Raw genomic sequence first — 20460 nt, forward strand, 5'->3', positions numbered from 1 at the left:
TTCAAAGCTTTAACAAGCTGCGCTGTTCTGAAGTATCTTCTCTCATTCCTACAAGGTTCTATGTATTTTCCTTCAGTTCAGATTTTCTTAAGATGGCAAACCCATACGTTATAAGTATGTTTAAATGCAAACTTTTCACGATTTAACTTCGACCTTTAGGTATTCCTTACTTCCCTGCTTGTTCCTGTTTAAAACCTAGCTAGGTTGACCTGCAAAAACTGCTCCATAACACTTTTCAACCACTAAACAAAACACACATATATTTAATTAGAAAGTAACTTGAATACACTTGATACTCGAAAGAAACTACTAACAATTCACTCACAAATAAAAGATCAAACTCACTGACAATGCCACTTGCCTTCATAACATGACTCATAACATTAGTTGATTATCAACTTGTAAATCCTCCAATATCCAATGGCAGGCAGCTTGAGTAGCAAAGTTTCCTGTTGCAGTACAGCAACCTTTCCATCTTATAGGATTCCACATGCAAGCCTTTGCCACAGGCCGCATCTCAAGTGGCGTTCTTGATTTCAAAAATTATTAGGGAGGGAAAGCGACCACAAGTTAGTTGGGATGCTCCAGTCATACCTCAAGCCTATCCCTTTGTATATCAATCAGAAATATAATTGTGAAAGGAAGGATTAGTCCTCCTTTTACGTTCACCAATAACTGCACAATGATCAACACCATTCACGACTTTTCAGATGCTGAAATAGTCCACGACTAATTGCAGCAAGTTCTGGACAATTCCCTGTGCCAAATAACATCCATGCCACAAAAGTGCCAGGCAATGACCATCCACAAGAGAGAATCTAAACATCTCACTTTTAACATCCAATTGTATTACCATCACTGAATCCTCTACTACCAATATCCTGGGAGTTACTATTGATCAGAAACTTGTTATAATGGTTACAAGGCCAGATCAAACACCAGGAATCCTGCAGTGAATAACTCACCACATGACTCCCCAAAACCTGTCCACCATCTACACGGCACAAGTCAGGAATATGATGGAATACTACCCATTTGCTTGAATGAGTGTAGCTCCGATAGCAATCAAGAAACTTCACATGATCCTGGACAAAGAGCCCACTTGGTTGGTGCTATATTCACAAATATCCATTCCCTCTACCACCACTGTTTAGTATCAAGAGTGCATGCCAATTACAGGATGAACTGCATAAAATCATGAAAGGTCCTTAGATAGAACTTTCTAAATCCACAGCCAATTTCATTTAGAATGACAAGGACTGCAGTTATTTGGGAATATCACCACGAGCAAGTTCTGTTCCAAGCTATTAACCTGATTTGGAAATATATCACTGTTCCTTCATTGTTGTTGGTCAAAATCCTGGAATTCCCTACTTAACAGCATTGAGCGTCTACCTTTGGCAATGGACTGCAGCAGTTCAAGAAGACTGCTCACCACCACCTTCTCAAACATGACTAGAGATGGGTAATAAATGGCCCAACCAGTGATACCCACATTCTCGTAAGCTTTTTTTTTTAATTAGCTAATTCCTCATATTCCCATCCTTGGAATGCTTCATTTTCACATTTTTGTATCACTTGATGTTTCAGTTGAAACCAGTTATAATATATACAGCCAATCATGGCGGTCGGCTTTCCCTTGAGTTAAGACTGCGAATTGCAGCAACTGGTTAATATTCCATCCCTTTTCTTCTGGGTGAAATACTGCGAGACAAATTTCAGAAGTGGGATTAATCACTTTCTAAATTCTCCTTCTTTCAAAACATGCTAGATCTCTGCTGGCTGTAATGCATATTGGGCAAAGAAAAGCAGTTGCTAATTTCTGGACGAACTGCTCCTGCTTCCCTCCATCCCAACGATCTGGAATAGATAATGTGTAAGTCACAATGAAACTGGTTCACAATAGATGCCCAAGTACAAGTAATTGTCCTTTTGGCATTAGTTAGTGCAGAATATCTGTCATGGGGAAAGTTAAGCAATGTAGGAACAAATGAAAACTGACATGATTAATAATCAATCCTCGTTGGAAATGATCAAAGTTCAACAGTGCGACTTTCAATGTGTTTCTCAGCATGATCCAATCTTCCCTTGATTCTAACGTGTCAGATGCATATTTTGCAATGCAAGGTTGACAATTTTATTTAATTATACCACATACTTTAAAAAGTTTTACAAATGTACCTCAAACAAAACTAAAATACCAAGCATGCTGGAGATCTGCAACGATTACAGAAAGTGCTAGAAAAATGCAGCGGGTCTGGCAGCATCTGTGGAGAGAGGAACACAGTTAACGTTTAGAACCCACTCATCTGCGTAAGAAGGGTCACGTTGGGCAGAAACGTTAACTCCGTTTTTCTTGGCACAGATGCTACCAGACGAGCTGAGTTTTTGCGCAACTTCTGTTCGTTTTCTTACACTTACATTAAACCCAAACATTGCTTTCTGAACATTTCTTTTATGTAGGATTCTTAAAGAAAAATTTCAACCTCAGTCTCCCTGCCTCCAAATTAAACTGCCCACAACAAAACAAATATTCTTTTTATTTTGGATCCTAAGATAGATGTTTGTAAAATTGATTTCAGTGACTGCTTGGAACGCGGGCCTGGGAATGAACTGAGTCAACATCATATCGTGAATCGGTGAACTCAGTGATGCTCTCAAGTTTGGTGATTTGTGTTTGCTGATGCCAATTCACATCTCTCATCCTAAACCACTCACCACTTCATCCCAACCCAGTTCCCCAATGCTGCAGTCAACATTTGGTGCTTAAACAATGTTACAAATGCCGCGGCGGGGGGTGGGGGGGAGGGTAGAAAAAGTCATGACTTAAAGTTGGTTGGATTTTAGGATTTTTTAACCATTTTTTTACAAGATGCATTGAGGAAGATTTCCTTCCACAGGAGCCGGTTCACACACACTCAGCTGGCAACAGAAAGACGCCTCTGTTACAACTAGAATGTTTCCAACTAGTGTAAGATATTGAAATTTGGCTGAAAGTACACAGGCAAAAAAGATTTCCGATGAGACGTTGACACGGCATAGGGATAATAACTTATCTTTGTGTAGCAAATCGTCCCAAGACTCTTCACAGGAACCGTCATCGCACAATATTTGACGCAGACTACTAGATATTAGGACACTAAATAAAAACCGAAACAATAGCGAAAGCTATAAATTAGAAACAAAAGCAGAAATAACTGGAAAAGCTCAGCAGGTCTGATAGCATCCGTGATATCAGAGTTAAATTTTCGGGTCCGGTGACTTTTCTTTAGAACCGGCCTGGAAACATTGTGATTTTTCTTCACAGATGGCAGCAGACCTGCTGAGCTTTTCCAGCTATTGGGACAAGTGATCTAAAGCCAAAGGTAATACGATGGGCTTTAAGAGTGCATAGAGCCTTTGCAACGCGGAGGACAGAAGAGAAATGTGGCATATGTGTTGATTTCAGATAGACATGCAATGGCAAACTGCTGTGAAACTAAGACGCAATGCTTCTGGGTGGGCTGAAATCCTGTATGTGACATAAACAGACTCTACCCGTAACAAGATAGGTTTCTTCAAATAACAGCTGACAGCGCTCAAAGCGTAATGTGGATGTACTGTACATTATGCCGGGAGTTTATATTTCTCCCTGCACAGCTCACAGTCTGTGTGCGCATGGGATTAGCAGCAATGTTTTCCTGGCTCTCCCTTTATTTTTGAGAAGCTCTGGTCCCCGGGTTTTCACAGTCTCTTTCACTTCTCTCTCTCTCTCTCTCTCTCTTTCTGAGTCTGGGATTGCTCATATGCCTGACACGGCAGCTCCACCTGCGCAGCCAGCGCGGACACCGGGAGCTGTCCACTGACGCTGGTGCTGATCTCCTCTCTCTCTCTCTCTCTCTCTCTCTCTCTCTCTCAACACCTTCCCACAGCGAGAGAGAGAGACGGGAGATGCTGGCACCGCCAGTCCACCGTGTGCTCTCGCCTCACCCAGTCATGGGGAAGCCACTCTCCCACTTTACCCCCTGATCCACATCATTCCTGGGGAAAAAAAGGTTTTCTTTTCGCGGAGGAAAGGGGGTAGGGTGGGATCCTTCTATTGTCCTATTTTACTTTGCCCAAATTTGTGGGCTGGATTTTACCAGCAGGGAACAAGGGGGACTTGTTTTCGCGGCCAATTTGGAACCGAATTTAAGACATTTTATGGATCCTTAAGGTAAGATACAAATTCTCACGGATCACCTCGTGTCACGCCCTGTTTATGTAGGGTGGCGCGAACGTGGAAACCAGTTATCTACATAGATTTAACAAACTTTAGCTGTTTCTATATCGTGTTCACGGCGTATAATAGCGATTAAGCGAAGCGTTTGCTATGGTATAACTTTTGAGTAGTGCTTTCAATCAATTTACATGGAGGCCAAGTTTTTAGGGTATCTTTAAACCGAGACCCTGAAGAATTGAGGAGAGATCTGGTAGCGTCCTTGAAGCAAGTTTTAAACAATTTCTCCAGATGATAGCAGAATGAAAGGACATGTTCATTCTAGAGTAGGGGTCGGAGTGGTGGGCGTGGCGAGGGGGGAGTCACGAAATTTTGGTTGTTTGATGCAGTTAACTTCGATGATGGCTTAGTGTTTCATTGACTCCCGTCCGGAACAAACAAACAGGATTAAGTCACATCAGAAAACATCTTCCAGACAAAGAACTCTGCGTAGGTCCATCAATCAATTGCTCTCTCCACTTCAGCACAACACCGGCGTTTGAAGACTGAGTTGAACTTTGCTTTAAAATTATTAAAATGTTAGGGGTTTTTTGCTTATTTTGGCATCCCAAGGCTGGGACAGTCCATATATGCATGTTGTAGTCATCACTATAATTCATTTCGCTGGCTGCAATCATAAATGCGTTGATAGAGCGGTACGATGGAACGAGAGTTTCGCTTTCATACCCGCGGCTATGTATACGCTTACCGAGCAAGCCACTTCTTTCACACATCGTTCATGCGTACAGGAATATGCTCAGATTGAAAACACGCTTCGTAACAAATCCGCAGCTAATTACTTGTCCTCAGAACCAACTAACTTTGGGGTGTTTTTTTTTAAGAAGTAGATGGGAAATATACTTCTACATATTAATACAACACAAGAACCATAAGCTAGCTGTCTGTAAAATGATCAGAACAAGTTGTTTCATGGCATTAATAGTTATTTAGATCAAACGTGTTTAATCACAGACACATGTAAGTCCGCAAAAAAACTTTCTAACAAGGAGAGTGTTGCAAGCTCTCTCACCTAATGATTGCTAATTGAACACTGGAATACATACATACATATATATATAACATATGTCTAAACTGGTTATGGTTGACAGTCTTTCAGACCTAACAATGGTAAGACTTAGCGAGGTTAAGTTGATGTTTTCTTTTCACTGCGCTTTACAACTTTAGGTTACCACATTTGCCGTATTAGTGTGGAAGACAGTGTATAAATAGCATGGGTAGGGAGATGCTGAAAACAGCGACCAGGTTCACTTGGGGCTGATTTATGTTGTTAGGATGTAGACCATCTTTAATGGATTACACCTTATGATGTTAATGAGCTCATCTTTGCCTTGGGAACATCAGTTTGCTCTCAATGAGGTGGATGGGTTCCAAATCTCTAATCTTAGTAGAAACACAGATCTTTGATGATAAAGGAGTCTTCGTAAGATGAAAACCCTCCTTTAGGCATTCTCATATAAAACTATTATCCTTAATTAGAATATTCAATGGCATGAAAGGAATTACTATTTTCAGATGCGCACAGATTTAAAGGCCAGGACTTGGGAAGGCAGGTATTTTGTAAAGTACGTAACTAACGGAATTAAGTGTTACGTCATTGAAAAAATTAACAGAAATAATGTTTAGTGGTGAGCAATGCTAAGATAAAAATTACAAAACATTGCCTTAAGCTACACAATCCTGAAGGCTGCCTGCACTATCCAACAGAGATATATTTAAGAGATTCTTATTTTGCATGGTTTACCATTAGAAATATGTGTTTATCCGTATCAAAATGTTGTAGCATATAAATAAAATTGGTTGACTCTGGCATATCCTCCAAATGAATTACATCATGGAAATCTTCTGCAGCGCTCTCACAGAATGTTACATTTCAGCTGCACCTGTTCCTTAAGCAGGCAACTGGGAGCTTTGTTTCATATGAACTAGATGAGAATATCAGGAGCATAGCGTTTGTGCTTCAGTCACACTGTCTGACTTCTAGGTTCAGCTTTGCTTCACTACATTATTGACAACAGATACAGCAGAACGAGTAGATCTGTAAACTTACATCTGAATTCCTAGGAAGCTAGTTTGGGAATACAACATTGATCATTTGTGAAATGCTTAACTGTGCTAAATTAGGAAAAGTACGTTTAGTTATTTCATGTTGAGCTATCATTTATCTATGAGAGTCCATGATTAGGTTTCTCCTGTTGAGTTTAATTTTTCTCTCTCTGTCAATTCATATACTTTCAGTTGATAAGCTGTTAAAGTTAACAATGGCATTTTACACATTTATTCTGGTTGTTGATAGATTAAGTTTAATTAAATTTAAATTTCAGCTAAAATTTGTGAAAATCATACTGAAGGGTGAAGGGAGTGTGTGACGGAGAGAGAGAGACAGAGAGAGAAACAACCCAATGAAAATGACAAGACTGAAACCCAGAATGCTCATGGTATGAAACATACTAAGAGGAAAATTGCAGTGATTTCTGAAGACCCTATAAGCTCTAGTGTGGGATAACATTTGACAATATTTTCTCATACTTGTTCTGCCCTGTATTTTCTGTGTCATACTAAAACCTATTTGCAAGTTTCCACATTTTTACTGTTAACTGAAGGTTCCATTCACAATGCCTCCACGTTTTGGTTTGCATAGTGTGTAAGATTTGAAGTAGCCATATATATCTCTCTGTCTACTGTGGTTGGGTATAGATGAGTCAGATTTCCATCTACACTATAATGCACTTTACATCTAGGATATAAATCTAAATATATTGATTTGTAAGATAGTTTATAGTGCAACCGTAAAATAGAGATGCCTCATATTTACAAATGTGAAATTTCTGCGAGATAATGTGGCACCCTGCCTCTGTACATAGGTATATCATTGATGATTGGATTTTCTGTGCATGGTTTGGAGACTGGGATACTGGGATGTTAAACAAATGATTTCAGAACTGAATCTCAGATTCAGCCTAAAGGGTAAATATAAGGTACAAAATATGAGTCAGATATTCATGTACACTTTTATTTTCTAAATAAAGGAAAAACATGTGGATATGAATCTTGCTCTAATATTATTTGTCCCCTAAATGGCAATAGTATGGAAGTGTGTCATTTCAAGATGGCATGGTTTAAATATAGATTTTATGGCATGTATCGCTTATTAAATATCTGCCAAATTGAATATCTAATTTAATCCTGTTTACATCTTAATGTAAGTGTTACTATGTCACATTTTCTAAATTACAAAGAAAACCTGTTGTATCATGAATGATGTTTTGCAGGCAAAACAGGTTCTTCAATAAATATGTATCATTAACAAGTAAAACAGAGGCAGCTTTAGAGTATACTTAATCAACTTCTTTTCAGTTTTCAATTAGGCTTTTAGACAATGCTCAACATCACGTAATCTCTGTTAGACACTAATAGCCCAGTGATGCAGTCCACATACTTTTATGTAACCCAAATTTGGAACGTAATTCAGTAACATTGAGACAGGCTGTGTCAGTCATTCTCACTCCACTCCCCTTACTTTCTAACATGTTCCAAATGGCAGTACACTGAAAAACCAAGCTCAGAAAAAATGAGGCGCAGTCATACAAAGCAGCTCCAGAGCTGGAAGCTGAAAGATTCTAATCGGGAGCCAAGTGTTTCAGAATTTGATCTGTCTGACTTTCCTTTCCTGTTGCTTCATAATGAAATACAAGGAAAGACATGCCTCATACTGATTATTTAATGGGGTAAACCTAGTAACCAGTGTGATGCCTTGTTGCACACTCAGCTGGAAGCATAGCAGCGTGATAGATTGTTTTAGTTGGCCAAGTGTTAATGAATTTCTGCATATTTAGAAAATAATGAAGAACTGATTGTCTTGCCAACTTATTAATCATGTATGTACAGGCTGGTGATTCTCCTGAGATAGTTTCAATGTTAAAAATAAATATTTACATCTTCTCTCATTTCTTGGGAACATAGAATAAGTACAGCACAGAAACAGATCATTCTGCGCCCTGTGTCTGTGCTGTCTCCCTATAAGAATAATTCCCATGGTCCCACATGACTGCCATTTCCCTGCAAAGTTTTCCGTGTCAGACAGTGATTCAATTCCCTTTTAAATGGCATGAGTAAACTAGCCTCTATTACCTCCCTCAGCAATACATGCTATATTAAAATAAACCACTGTATAAAAATAATTCTCTTCATGTTAGCATTGCTTAATTGGGCCAATCACTGTAAAACAGTGTCTTCAGGTACTCATTTTTTCCAATATTGGAAGTAATTTCTCCCCAGCTACCCTGTCCCAACCGATCATGATATTGCAAACTTCTATCAAATTATCTCAACGTTCTCTTTGTTACAGCTTCTTCAATTTATCATTATAACTGGAGTTCCTCATTCATTGAACCATTATAATGCTTTATACAGGTTTATTACAATATCCTGGCTTTTGTACTCTGTGCCCCGATTTCATAAAGTACAAGAACCCAAATGCTTCATTAACAGCTGGTTCAGCTAGCCATGTCACCTTAAATGATACATTTTAAAAACAGTTAACATTCAATGATTGACCTTGAAGAACAGTGGTTTTTATTTTGTAAGCAACCCATGCACAGTCACATCACATAAGCTGTTTCAAGGTGATCTACCAGTTTCTAACCATTGAGATGTATACAACAGCCAGATGGCTTTGGGACTAGACTAGCAAACTTCAGCTGTTTTGAGTTGAAATCTCATCATGCAATAAGTGTGGTAATTTTGTGTGTTGGCAGCAGATAAAAGTACTCTGAAAAATAAACACAGATTATTGTGAAAACCCACCTTGTTTATGACTGCCTGTGGAAAAGGAATCTGCCAGCTTTATCAGGTTTGGGTTACCTATAACATAGAACAATGTTGACTCTCACTTCTCTTGATAATTGGGGATAAGAAACAATTGCCAACTTTGCCAGTGTTGACCATGTCCCAGGAGAATATTTTGCTTGGAAAAAGCTTGAAAATTCTTTCAGATCGACAGTGTAAGGGTATTTACTGCTCAAATCTACCCTGGAACTGTCAGCAGTGAAAGCTGCTCTGTTTATGCAGTTTCCATGTTCCAAATTTGCCTTGTGAGTATGATGGTCTTGGGTTTGAAGACCAATTTGTGCATTTCAGTTGCTGAAAAGTCGTGTTTGTAAAGTTTCAGTGTTGTGAAAAGGATTGAGAAGGCAAGGAGAAGGATTTATGCATTAAATAAGAATAAAGATATTTGTAACAATTTCTATTTGTCATGATTTAAGACAAGAATATTAATACAATTCTATCTAGTGTAGGCAGAATCCATCAAATCTTTTGTACAGTCTATAGTTTCATATAGGTTTGATGAACACCGTCAGGACATGGCTTAGACATCAATGGATTTCAAAAGAGATTATTAATGAGGCAATTTAACACATTAAAAAAATGTCTTATGTATGTTGTGCATACATCTTTGTGTTGTATTTGAGGATCAAATTATAGGCACCTTTCTATCTATACACCCATTCAGTTGCACATCTATCTATTTTTTCTTTCTACCTGGCATATTTGAGATGAAGGTGATCATTTATTTGAAGATTTTTCTGTGAAAAAAACATTAATTATGCATTATGTTGCAGTGGGGCTGGGAAAAGTGGAGGAAGCATAAGATTGGGAAGGGTTTAACTTAAGTAATTTCTTCTTTCGATCATATCTTACATCCAAAATGAAGTTGCTCTGTTCTCATGGGCATGATAATCAAGAGAGGCACTTTCTGGTAAAGTGGCATGATGGTTATGTTATTGGACTAGTAACCTGGGGATAACAACCCATAGCCTTGTGGTTAAATCTCAATAATGGCAGCTGGAAATATAAGTTCAGGTGAAATAGCTGCACAGAGTCTGGTATCCCGTCACCAAGCCACCCTTTACTTACAAGGGCCCCAACCATCCAATCCCTAGACTGAGGAGAACTGTGAATCTCCTGTTTATATCTGTCAGCTGCAGCTCCCTCATTGGCAAAGGTTCACAACTACAGTCAAGGATCTCATTGGTCCCTGGTTCCAATTACTCCCTCAGTTAATTTATTCATTGACTAAAGCTGATCAAGACATAATTATATTGCTCTATTCTAATTCACTAATACCCTTTCGGCGAGGAACTATATCATCCTGATCTGTTCTGGCCCACAGCAAAGTTGTTGACTCTTAAGTGCTCTCTGAAGTGGTCTAGTGAGCTTGCCAGCACCTTCTCAAGGGCAACTGTTAACTGGCTGCAATCTAGGAGGGACCACAGGCATCTCTCACCATTAGACAGACAAAAATTGCTTATATAGATTTAGAGTCACCATTCTATTTCAACAACACGCCAAGTCGAGGAGTCATGGCCTCTAAGTACAGGGATCGAACCCATCCTGTTATCAACATTCTGCACTGCACTCTAGCCTTCTAACCAACTTGGCTATCGAAATCACCTCGCCCCTTCCCCCCTTCAAGGACAATTAAATGCTGTCCTGTGGTGACGAACATCCTGTGAATGGGTAGTTTTTTTTTAAAACAAGCATACCACTTTGCCTGTTATCACTTATTATTCTCGACCTCTTGCTTCATAAGTAGTTATGGTAAAACCAGGGTCTAGGCCTGAAACGTCAGCTTTTGTGCGACTAAGATGCTGCTTGGCCTGCTGTGTTCATCCAGCTCCACACTTTGTTATCCCATTATTCTGATTTTTTAACTCCTTGATTGCCAAACTTCACAGAATGAGCATTTTAATGGTATCCTATATGATGGGGAGTTTAGTTTTAAACACAGGAATGCAATAGAGCTAGCTAAAAGTCAAATAATTAAGCACCATGCTTCTAATATGATTGAGCATTGTAGGGTGGTACGGTTGACACAGAATGTTACATTCATTTTGTGTTCAGTGACTTGTGTAGGAAATATTTTGATACAATGCAGATTACAACAAGAAAGACTTTAAGGAACTACATTACAGAGTTTCAACTACTTTTGGAAAAAGGAATATCACAAGCTGTTTTAAAAAATATCACTTGGGATTTATTTTTGAAGATCACTTGGTCACTAAATTCATTTTTCCTCAAAGTTTTATTTTCACAATTGCTTAATAAATTCAAATGAAATTTAAATTCAAATGGGGCAGCACAGTGACTCAGTGGTTAGCATTGCTGCCCCACAGTACCAGGGACCCAGGTTTGATTTCAGCCTCAGGCAAACATCTGTGTGGAGTTTGCACATTCTCCCCGTGTTTGTGTGGGTTTCCTCCCAGAGTCCAAAGACGTCAGGTTAGGTGGATTGGCCATGCTAAATTGCCCATAGTGTTCAGGGATGTGTAGATTAGGTGGGTTACAAGGGAACAGGTCTGGGTGGGATACTCTGAGGTTTGGTATGGACTTGTTGGGCCTGTTTCCACACTGTGGGGATTCTCTGACTTCTCTATAATTACAATAAACCTTCAGAGGAAAAACATTACACTGTTGAAATTGAACAATACTGAATTTCAGAACTCATGTATAATGTATATTCAGATTTGAAATGCATGAAATATAAAACAAACATAAAAATGATTTAAGAAGTTATACTGCTTTGCAGTTACCAATATTATTTTGAATTGCCTGAAGAAAGATATTAACCAGAACATTTCAAAAAAGAGCTGAAACAAACAAGAAAGTCATGTGTTTATGTAGCACCTTTACGATTTCAGGAGATCCTGAAATATTTTCCAGCCAATAAATATTATAGAAAATTCAGGTGCTATTCACATGCAGCCAACTTGCTGCACAACAGCTTATAAAATACATTTGGTTAGATATATGAATAGGAAAGATTTGGGGTGATATGGGCCAGGCACTGGCGGGTGGGACTGGTTTAGTTTGAGATTAGGTTCAGCCTGGACAGTTGGACCGAAGAGTCTGTGTTCATGCAGTATGATTCTATGATGGTATAACTCTACAACAGCAATAATTAGACCATCTTTGTAGTTTAATGACATTGTTTGAAAGATCAATATTGCCTGGGTTCCTGTGCTCTTTTTCATAACAGTGCCATGAAGTCTTTTGCAGGGACTTGATTTAATCTCAAAACCCAGTACTGCTCTGAGCATCAGCCTTAAATTTATACCCGTATCCTGCAGGCTGAGACTTAAATCCATGCCCTACTGGCACAGGGATGAGATTGCTACCACTGACCCAAGACTGCTTCAAGTTTCATCATGTTGTCTGTGACGAGATTGAAATGCAGAACCAGTTAATGCATGTCCCAGCAGAGAAAATGCATGTGCTGTGTGCCAAACCATGAAACCTTCAAGGATGTCTCTCTCTTATCCCTTTAGTGGAAGCTCGGCAAGTTCCGATATGGTAAAACACCAGCGCCATCTGAAAAAGTATATTGAACTGAAATGACAATTACTGTTTTTATGGCAAAAGAATAGGGGGAGAAAGGGGGATGAAATGGAATTGAATGGGTAGTTGGTGGATTTAAAATCAGGATAATAAAAATGTAAAGCCAGTTTTGGCAATGGAGACCATGACTGCAAGTGGATTGTTGTCAAAAATCATTTGGTTAAGTAATATCTGCCATCCTTACCTGATCTGGCTTATATATGAGCAGAGCTATGTGGTTGTTCCTTCAAATTGCCCTGTCTAATCAGTTCAACTGCTGCTTTGGCAGCAATACCCATATTGTATGAAGTAAAAATCTTAAATTTCTTTTGCTTAATTTCGTGCAGGGCACAAAGGGTTAGATCATGAGAGAACATAAATTTGATTTACATTTCCTTCAATCTTTAAAAAAGAGAGATGACCTAATTCAGGTGTTTTAAAAGTTAAACGAACTTGATAAGGTAGACAGAAAGAACCTTTTCCTCTCATAGGAAAAGCAAGAACAGGGGGACATAATCTTAAAATCACAGAGATAATGGGAACTGCAAATGCTGGAGAATCCAAGATAACAAAGTGTGGAGCTGGATGAACATAGCAGGCCAAGCAGCGTTTCAGTGCTGCTTGGCCTGCTGTGTTCATCCAGCTCCACACTTTGTTATCTTAAAATCACAGTCAGGTTTTTCAGGAAGGAAGCGTGAATACTTTCTCATACAAAGGATGGTTGAAGTTTGGAACTCTAACCCTTGCTCCCTCAGATGCTGGAACAATTGAAGTTTTAAAGACTGAGATTGATGATTTTCTTTTTTTCAGTGGTGGAATTGAGGGACAAGGGACATAGATGGTACTGAATTGCAAATCAACCATGATCTTCTTGAATGTTAGGCAAGTCTGAGGAACTGAGTAGCTTACTCTCATGCATTTGATAAGTGCGGTGTAGGATTAATTCATGTCGCAGACTATGGGGCAGCTCACGTGTGTGACAGTGCTCACAGCTGTGCCTGCGTTCTTGTTCATGTGACTGCACAGAATGTGCACACCTGCTTCTATGTTTAAGTTGTACACAGTAGGAAGAGGTACAGGAGTATCTTTGTCTTTCTGATTGCTTGTAATATTTTAGAGTAAGAAGGATATATGTGCCAAAATCTGTGGCCATTTCAAATCAGAGATGGTACAATACTTTACTAATATGGATGGCTAAGACCCACACATCATTTTTAATATTAATTTATGGAATGTGGGCATCAATATCTAGACTGAAAGTTACTGCATAGCCTTCATTGCTCTTGGGAAGGCATTGTTGAGCCACCTCCTTGAATACATCTGTGTAACTTGCTCGGTAATTTCAGAAAACATTTAAGAGTTAACCACTTTGTTGTATATCTGGAGTCATGTTTAGGTCAGACAAAATACTGAAGGCAATTTTTCTTCACAAAAAAACGTTGCTGAGTCTGATGTGTTTTTATGACAATTGGTTAGTCTCCTGGTTACCCTTGACAACATCAAGATTTTTTCCCAGACTTGTTCCATTAAGTTTAAATTTCCCAGTTATTATGTTGAAATTTAAACTTCTGTTTGCATCATTAGACTATGCTTCTAGCTTACTAGTCCAATGGCATAACTGCTAGGGGACTGTATTGCAGAAAGAAAGACAAGGTGAGGTCAGGAGATAAGCAACCCGGACTTTAACAGCCTGTACATTTTTACAGAAAGTGAAAATGGATAAGTAGTGAGGACAGCCACAGCTTCAAACTCTTGGGAAAAAAAATAGAAGAGTACGACACAATTAGGAGACAGACAGGAAATAGTTTGAATAATCTGGTATTTTGAAGGTGGAAGAAAGAAGGAGACTAAATGAAGAGGAGCACTAATTAGTGTTACACCTCTTTGGGGTAGCACACATGAAATCAAGTCTTCACCATTCGTGGAGTCATCTCAAAAGTTAAAGATTTCAGGAAGTTTGCAGAATTCCGCAACTTACCCATCTTTCAGACTAGGTTGATAGAAAGCACAGGCCTGAATTCTGTACACAGCAAAATTACTATTCATCACAAAGGAGTAGATTCTAACTACATATAAACAGTTATGAATTTTTGACACATAACCCTAATAGTTACAACTCTAACCTAATTAGAAACTGCCCGTGTACACACAGGAACAGGAAAACACAAATAAACATGGGTGTAATGTGCAGAAGAAAAGATTGGGAAGGCAGTTCTTTCATTCCTATCCATATGTTTTGCTGAGATGGTCCTCATGCTGATCAGAAATCTGTTTCTTTATCTCCCTTTTCCAGATGCTTTCACTTGCTTACAGAAGGCACAGAGTGGCTTGTTTGCATTTATAAGTGTCTCTGACTTATTAATTGAAGCATGCACATCCACAAGCTGTTCTGCCATCAGAGAACCAATCATATAGCCGCTGATGGGCAGGCAGTTTTTGTCATTGCTAACTGGTCACTGTTTTACAGACTAAGCAGCTACTTGTTGCAGTCAAATCTCTATTCATAAACAACTCCTGGCTCCAGCTCATCTGTAACTAGGCTTTCCCTTGTTCCTTGAATCAACAGCTGTGTAAAGAGCATGCACAATAAGTACATTGCTTCTTAAAACTGCAGCAATCTTTCAACAAGCTTGAGCTTTTAAACATGTTTTTTTTTCCATTTCAGCCCTCGATCAAAAACACAGAAAAATATTAAGTTACTGCATTTTCACAAGAATATGATCGGCCTAAAAGTGAGAAAGAAAAAGAAAGATAGAAAATGAAGGACAAAAACAAATTGTAATTGTCTGTTTACATTAGTTTAGTGGCAACAGTAACCAATTCACTTTGGATTTCAAGGGGAAGGAAGGAGTTGGAAAGTTATCCTGTTCACTGTCACTATTACGAGAGAACCAAGTTGCAGTTTCTTGACACTGCTTAATCACATTTGCAGCTGAGAATCTTCTGATGTCATTATGAATTCCTGCTTTTACCACTCCTGTCGCCTTTCAAAAACAAGTGAATGGATCAATATGTTTTAGAACCTAATGTATTGATAGCATTGTGCTGCAAACACGCCTGCAGGGGAATAAATAAACTCAGGTGGGACTCTTGGGACACTTATATGACAGGAGACATTAATCCTCTCTTGTTTTCTGAATTGAATCCAGGTTTAAAAAGATATTGACATAATCTAATATTGAATCAAAGTGCAGTTTGTGGGAAAATCCATCTCCAAGTTAGTGACATGTCTTAAATGATAAAAACATGGAAATGTGCATTGCTGTTCACAAACCAGTAATTGAAGTATTGCTCCCTGGGGTACTTTCCCAGCAAGGAAATGGGAGAGCTGCGCAGTTTTCTCAGATTATGAATGTTTTGCACTCATACAGGTTCTGCATATAATGGCTTCAACTTTACAAATATCATAAACTAACAAACTAACAAGGAGGGTTATATAAATAAATGGTTGCTTCTTAGTCTGTAGCCAAGATGCCTTTGTTTCCAAGCTAACCACTTGAATGATTTGAAGAAAGAAAGAATGCAAGTTTGAGTACTAACAGACATGACTATCCTCGTCACCCCTGATTTCAGACAAAGAGACAGCCATAACCAGCAGCAAATACACAGCATGGTGTGTGTGTGTGTGTGTGTGTGTGTGTATGTAGCTGTCTCTCTGCTCCAGAAACAACAGCAAGTTGTTCAGCTCTAGAGAAGATGACCTTCACATATACACATCATAAATGTCACTGAATAGGCCTCAGGGCACTATAACTCTCTCCCAACTATTCACTCTCACATTCCTTCCCATGAAGCTGAGGTCTGCTCCCCCATGAAAATCACCAACGTTCTTTTGACAGCAGTGTCCAATTCTGTGTCAAATGACACTTCTTCACTGTAAAACCAGCTGAGGACAATCCCAGAAAACCTAGAGTGCTTGGACTTCTAGTTTACCTCCATCCATCAATACTCCTTGACTTAATTGACAAGGAGGATCTCTTGGTGCTTATTGTAGCTCAGGGAACTTTGAAAGATGTGTAGATGTGTTAATGTGGAGGAGGAAAATGATTGATAAATGAACAGAGGACACAATGACCTACAATAGGTTTCAGTGACTTTAAAGTGATAAAACATCCCAAGTTTCTTCACACGACAGTATTGTCAAATAAAATTTGGCACTGAAAATATTATAAGATACTGACACAAGTAAAAGCTTGGTAAAGATGTAAATTTTCATTACCAAATTAAAGAAGAAGGGAGGGGGAAATAGAGGCAGTAAGGAAATTATTGCCTATGCAACTGATGAACAGCTGCCATAAGGCCAAATTCAGAGGACCACAAAATATCTTAAATGTTATTGAGATAGGGGAGTGTGGAGGACATGAAGGGATTTGAACCCAAGAATAAGGACTTTAATATTGAGGCATTGCTGGCCCAGGAGTTAATACAAGTCAGCCAATACAGGGCCTGGTGTCTTCATGAGAAGATAAGATGCATACATTGGATTATGCTTTGAAGGAAACAGAAATGTGACATATTGATAGCTGCAGGAACTAAATATCACCAAATCCCTCTGCAGTAACAGTCTTTCATGTGTTCATCATGTGTATTAAGAAGGTTTACTCAGTCACCAAAGAGTAATTAAACTGTCGGTGTTGAAGATGTGATATTAGTTTGACAGTTTGCCAATGGCCCTAAAAATATTAATAATCAGAACTTTCTATTTTGTGGTATCATTTTAAAAAGGCTCATTTTTTATTTTATAATTGTTAATAAAAAGCATAAATCTTTTGTAGACCATCAGCAACAGCTTGTGTTCACTTGTAGATGGCTGAACCTCACACAAGTGCAATATTCATCTCACCCTCCATTTGCAACATTTTAATTTTTCTCATGCAGCAGGATTTCATTTTTATTTTTACGAATTGTATTAGTTAGTTTAAATGTTTGTTCTACCTTCTTTGTATTTGTATAGGATGACAACTTCATTGGCAAGGTCGGCATTGTTGCCAGTCTGTGCTGGCTATTAAACTGATTGAATCTATAAGCCATTTCTGGGAACAGTCAAGAGTGAACCACACTGTCATGGATCTGGAGTCACGTGTAGGACAGACCAGCAGATTTCCTTCAGTTAGTGGACCAGGCGGGATTGTACAACAATCAACAAAGATAATATTAAGCCAGCTTTTAATGACAAATGTGTTTTTAGAACAGATTTAAACTTCATCATTTACCATGGAGGGAATTAAACTATGTTCCCAGAGCACATCAGCCTGGATTTCCAGACCAATCTTGTTGTAACATAACTATTAAGGATGAGTGACCACAACATGATACAATTTTATATTATGTTTGACAGGAAGGTTGTTCATTCTGAAGCAAGCAAACTTATAGATTTATGGATCTTTTTCAAACATGTAAAATTATGAAGAGAATAAACAAGATAGAAGCATCAAGGTTGTTTCCACTAGTGGGTGCAATTAAAACTTGGGGGCATAGCCACAAAATAAAGGGGGACATTTTTAGGTCTGTGTTGAGGAGGAACTTCTTCATCCAAAGTGTTGTGAATCTGTGGAATTTCGTACCTAGTGAAGCAGTTGAGGCTACTTCGTATGTTTTTAAAACAAAGATAGATTTTTCAGCAGTGAAGGAATTAAGGATTATGGTGAGTGGGCAGGTGAAAGGAGCTGAGCCCATGAGAAAGTCAGCCATGATCCTATTGAATGGCAGAGTAGGCTCGATGGGCCAGATGGTCTGATACTTTCCTGTTTCTTTTGTAAATTTGAATAGGGGAAATTAAAAATGCATAGGTACAAATTGGCTCATGGGGATTGGAAAAATATCTTTAAAGACATGACTATACATCAGCAATTGAGAGACCCTGAAGAACTACTACATCAATTACAACAACTATATATTTCTTTGCAAAAACTGAAAAAAGTCAGGCAACTGTGGCAAACAAAGGAGACTCAGAATTGCATAAGATTTAAAAGAAAAAACATAGAAAGTTGTCAGAATAGCAGTAATGCTGAGGATTGCAAGTTTATAGAATACAACAGAAGAGCAAAAATATACTGATAAGGGAAGAGACAACATAATATGAAGGAGATGCAGCAAAAAACATGAAAATGGACTGTAAAAGCTTTATAAAAAGAAAATAAATGTGGATCTATTGCAGACAGAGTCAGGAAAAACTGTTATTGCTTTCTAGCTCTTTTCACTGAGGAAAATGTCAGAAATCTCTCAAAGCCAGGGGTCCAAAAAAATCAACATTACTAAGAAGATTGTACTAAAGAAATTAATGTGGCAGTCCCATTCCAAAGGACCAACAGCTGCCTCCCTATCTTGAGCTCCTCAACTAGTTGTCAGTAAATAATTCACCTTGTGGTTGCTGCTCTTTGCCGTGGATTAATTTGTGGTTGATTCACTGTAAATTATGCACCTCAAATTCTTTCCAATGGCATTTCCAATGGATACTCAGACCTAATTTGATCAAGAATAATGTGCACTGTTTGAGAACCATGTGGTATAAATTAAATGCTCTCTAAGATACTCAGTACTGAGAGAATTAATGGTGAGATTAAGTCCACATGATGTGAAATTCATATTTTCAATTTGCATTGATTCTTAAGGTGGAGAATAATTGCAAGCCGCAAAAGGAATGTAGGTAGCAAATAGGCATTCAACTTGTCTCATCTCTGAGTAGATCCTATTCAAATCAGTGCATAATTATTGTGTTCTGAGATTGCAGGGAAACTGTCGTCAAAGGGGGAGTTGAACAGTCATTAAGATTCTCGGAACATTTACTAATGTTTCTTATGTCATGAAGGCACTAATTGTCAGTGAGCCACTGATTAAAATTCACATTGCTCTCCTCTTTATGTCTATTTTTTCCCTGCACCATTTTCTATTGCAGCAGACAAGGAAGGGCAATCGAATTCTAAGCTTTGGCCAATGTTGTTATTGGGGGGAGGGGAGAATAGGGGAGTTAAAACCTTTCATCCCTAATTTTCCTAGTATCACTGGTTACAGCAGTACTACTGTGAAATGAAAAATAACACCAGCAGAGAAATTATGCAGTGACAATTTGAATAAATCAGTGTATGGTTAAATGTTTCCTAATAATAGTCTTCAGTTTTGACAGTCACAGTGTAATGGTGAGAAGGTAGCTCTGAAGGTAGGAGAGAGACAGCATATCTGTAGGCTTCATAACCAACAAAAAAGCCCTTCTCAGGCAGAAATTCCATTGAATACAACTGGTTTCCATTGTAAGCACGTCACTCTGCCGGCTCTGCTCAGCTCCTCCATACAAACCAGAATTGATATATAGTTTGGAGGGATAATTGGCTTACTTCTGCTCCTAAGTCCTACATTCTTTCCAAGATGCCTCAGTGGCTCAGTGGGCAGGGACCCAGATTTGATTCCATGCTCGGGCGACTGGTGTGTGGAGTTTGCACATTCTCCCTGTGTCTGTGTTGTTTCCACCCACAGTCCAAAGATGTGCAATCAAGGTGGATTGGCCATGCCAAATTGCCCATATTATCCAGGGATATGCAGGCTATCTTGGTTAGCCATGGGAAATGCAGAGTTACAGGGATAGCATACGGGGGTCTGGGTCTGAGTTAGAATGCTCTTTGAAGGGTCAGTACGACTCAAAAGGCCAAATGGCCTGCTCCCAACTTTAGGGGTTCTATGATCCTTTGATTTAGCTTCCATTTGTGAGGTATTACAATAGCTCAGACTGACTTCCTTCACTAAGGTGAAAGCAAAAAACTGTGAATGATATTAAAGCAGATAGTGCTGGAGAAACTCAACAGGTCTGTGGAAACAGAAACAGAGTTAGCGGTTTG

At 38.8% G+C, this 20460-nt stretch overlaps 1 protein-coding gene across 1 annotated transcript in view; it reads left to right on the plus strand.

Annotated features, from left to right (window-relative positions):
- Positions 1 to 3788: 3788 nt before the first annotated feature.
- LOC125466827 (D(2) dopamine receptor B-like) overlaps positions 3789 to 20460 on the plus strand; it is a 131120-nt gene continuing 114448 nt past the window's right edge. The window contains exon 1 of the mRNA XM_048561903.2: positions 3789 to 4195. The gene's annotated coding sequence lies outside the window, so the exon portion shown is untranslated. The remainder of the gene's footprint in view (positions 4196 to 20460) is intronic.

This window comes from Stegostoma tigrinum, chromosome 32 (assembly GCF_030684315.1).
Source record: "Stegostoma tigrinum isolate sSteTig4 chromosome 32, sSteTig4.hap1, whole genome shotgun sequence".
NCBI classification, from domain to species: Eukaryota; Metazoa; Chordata; class Chondrichthyes; order Orectolobiformes; family Stegostomatidae; genus Stegostoma; species Stegostoma tigrinum.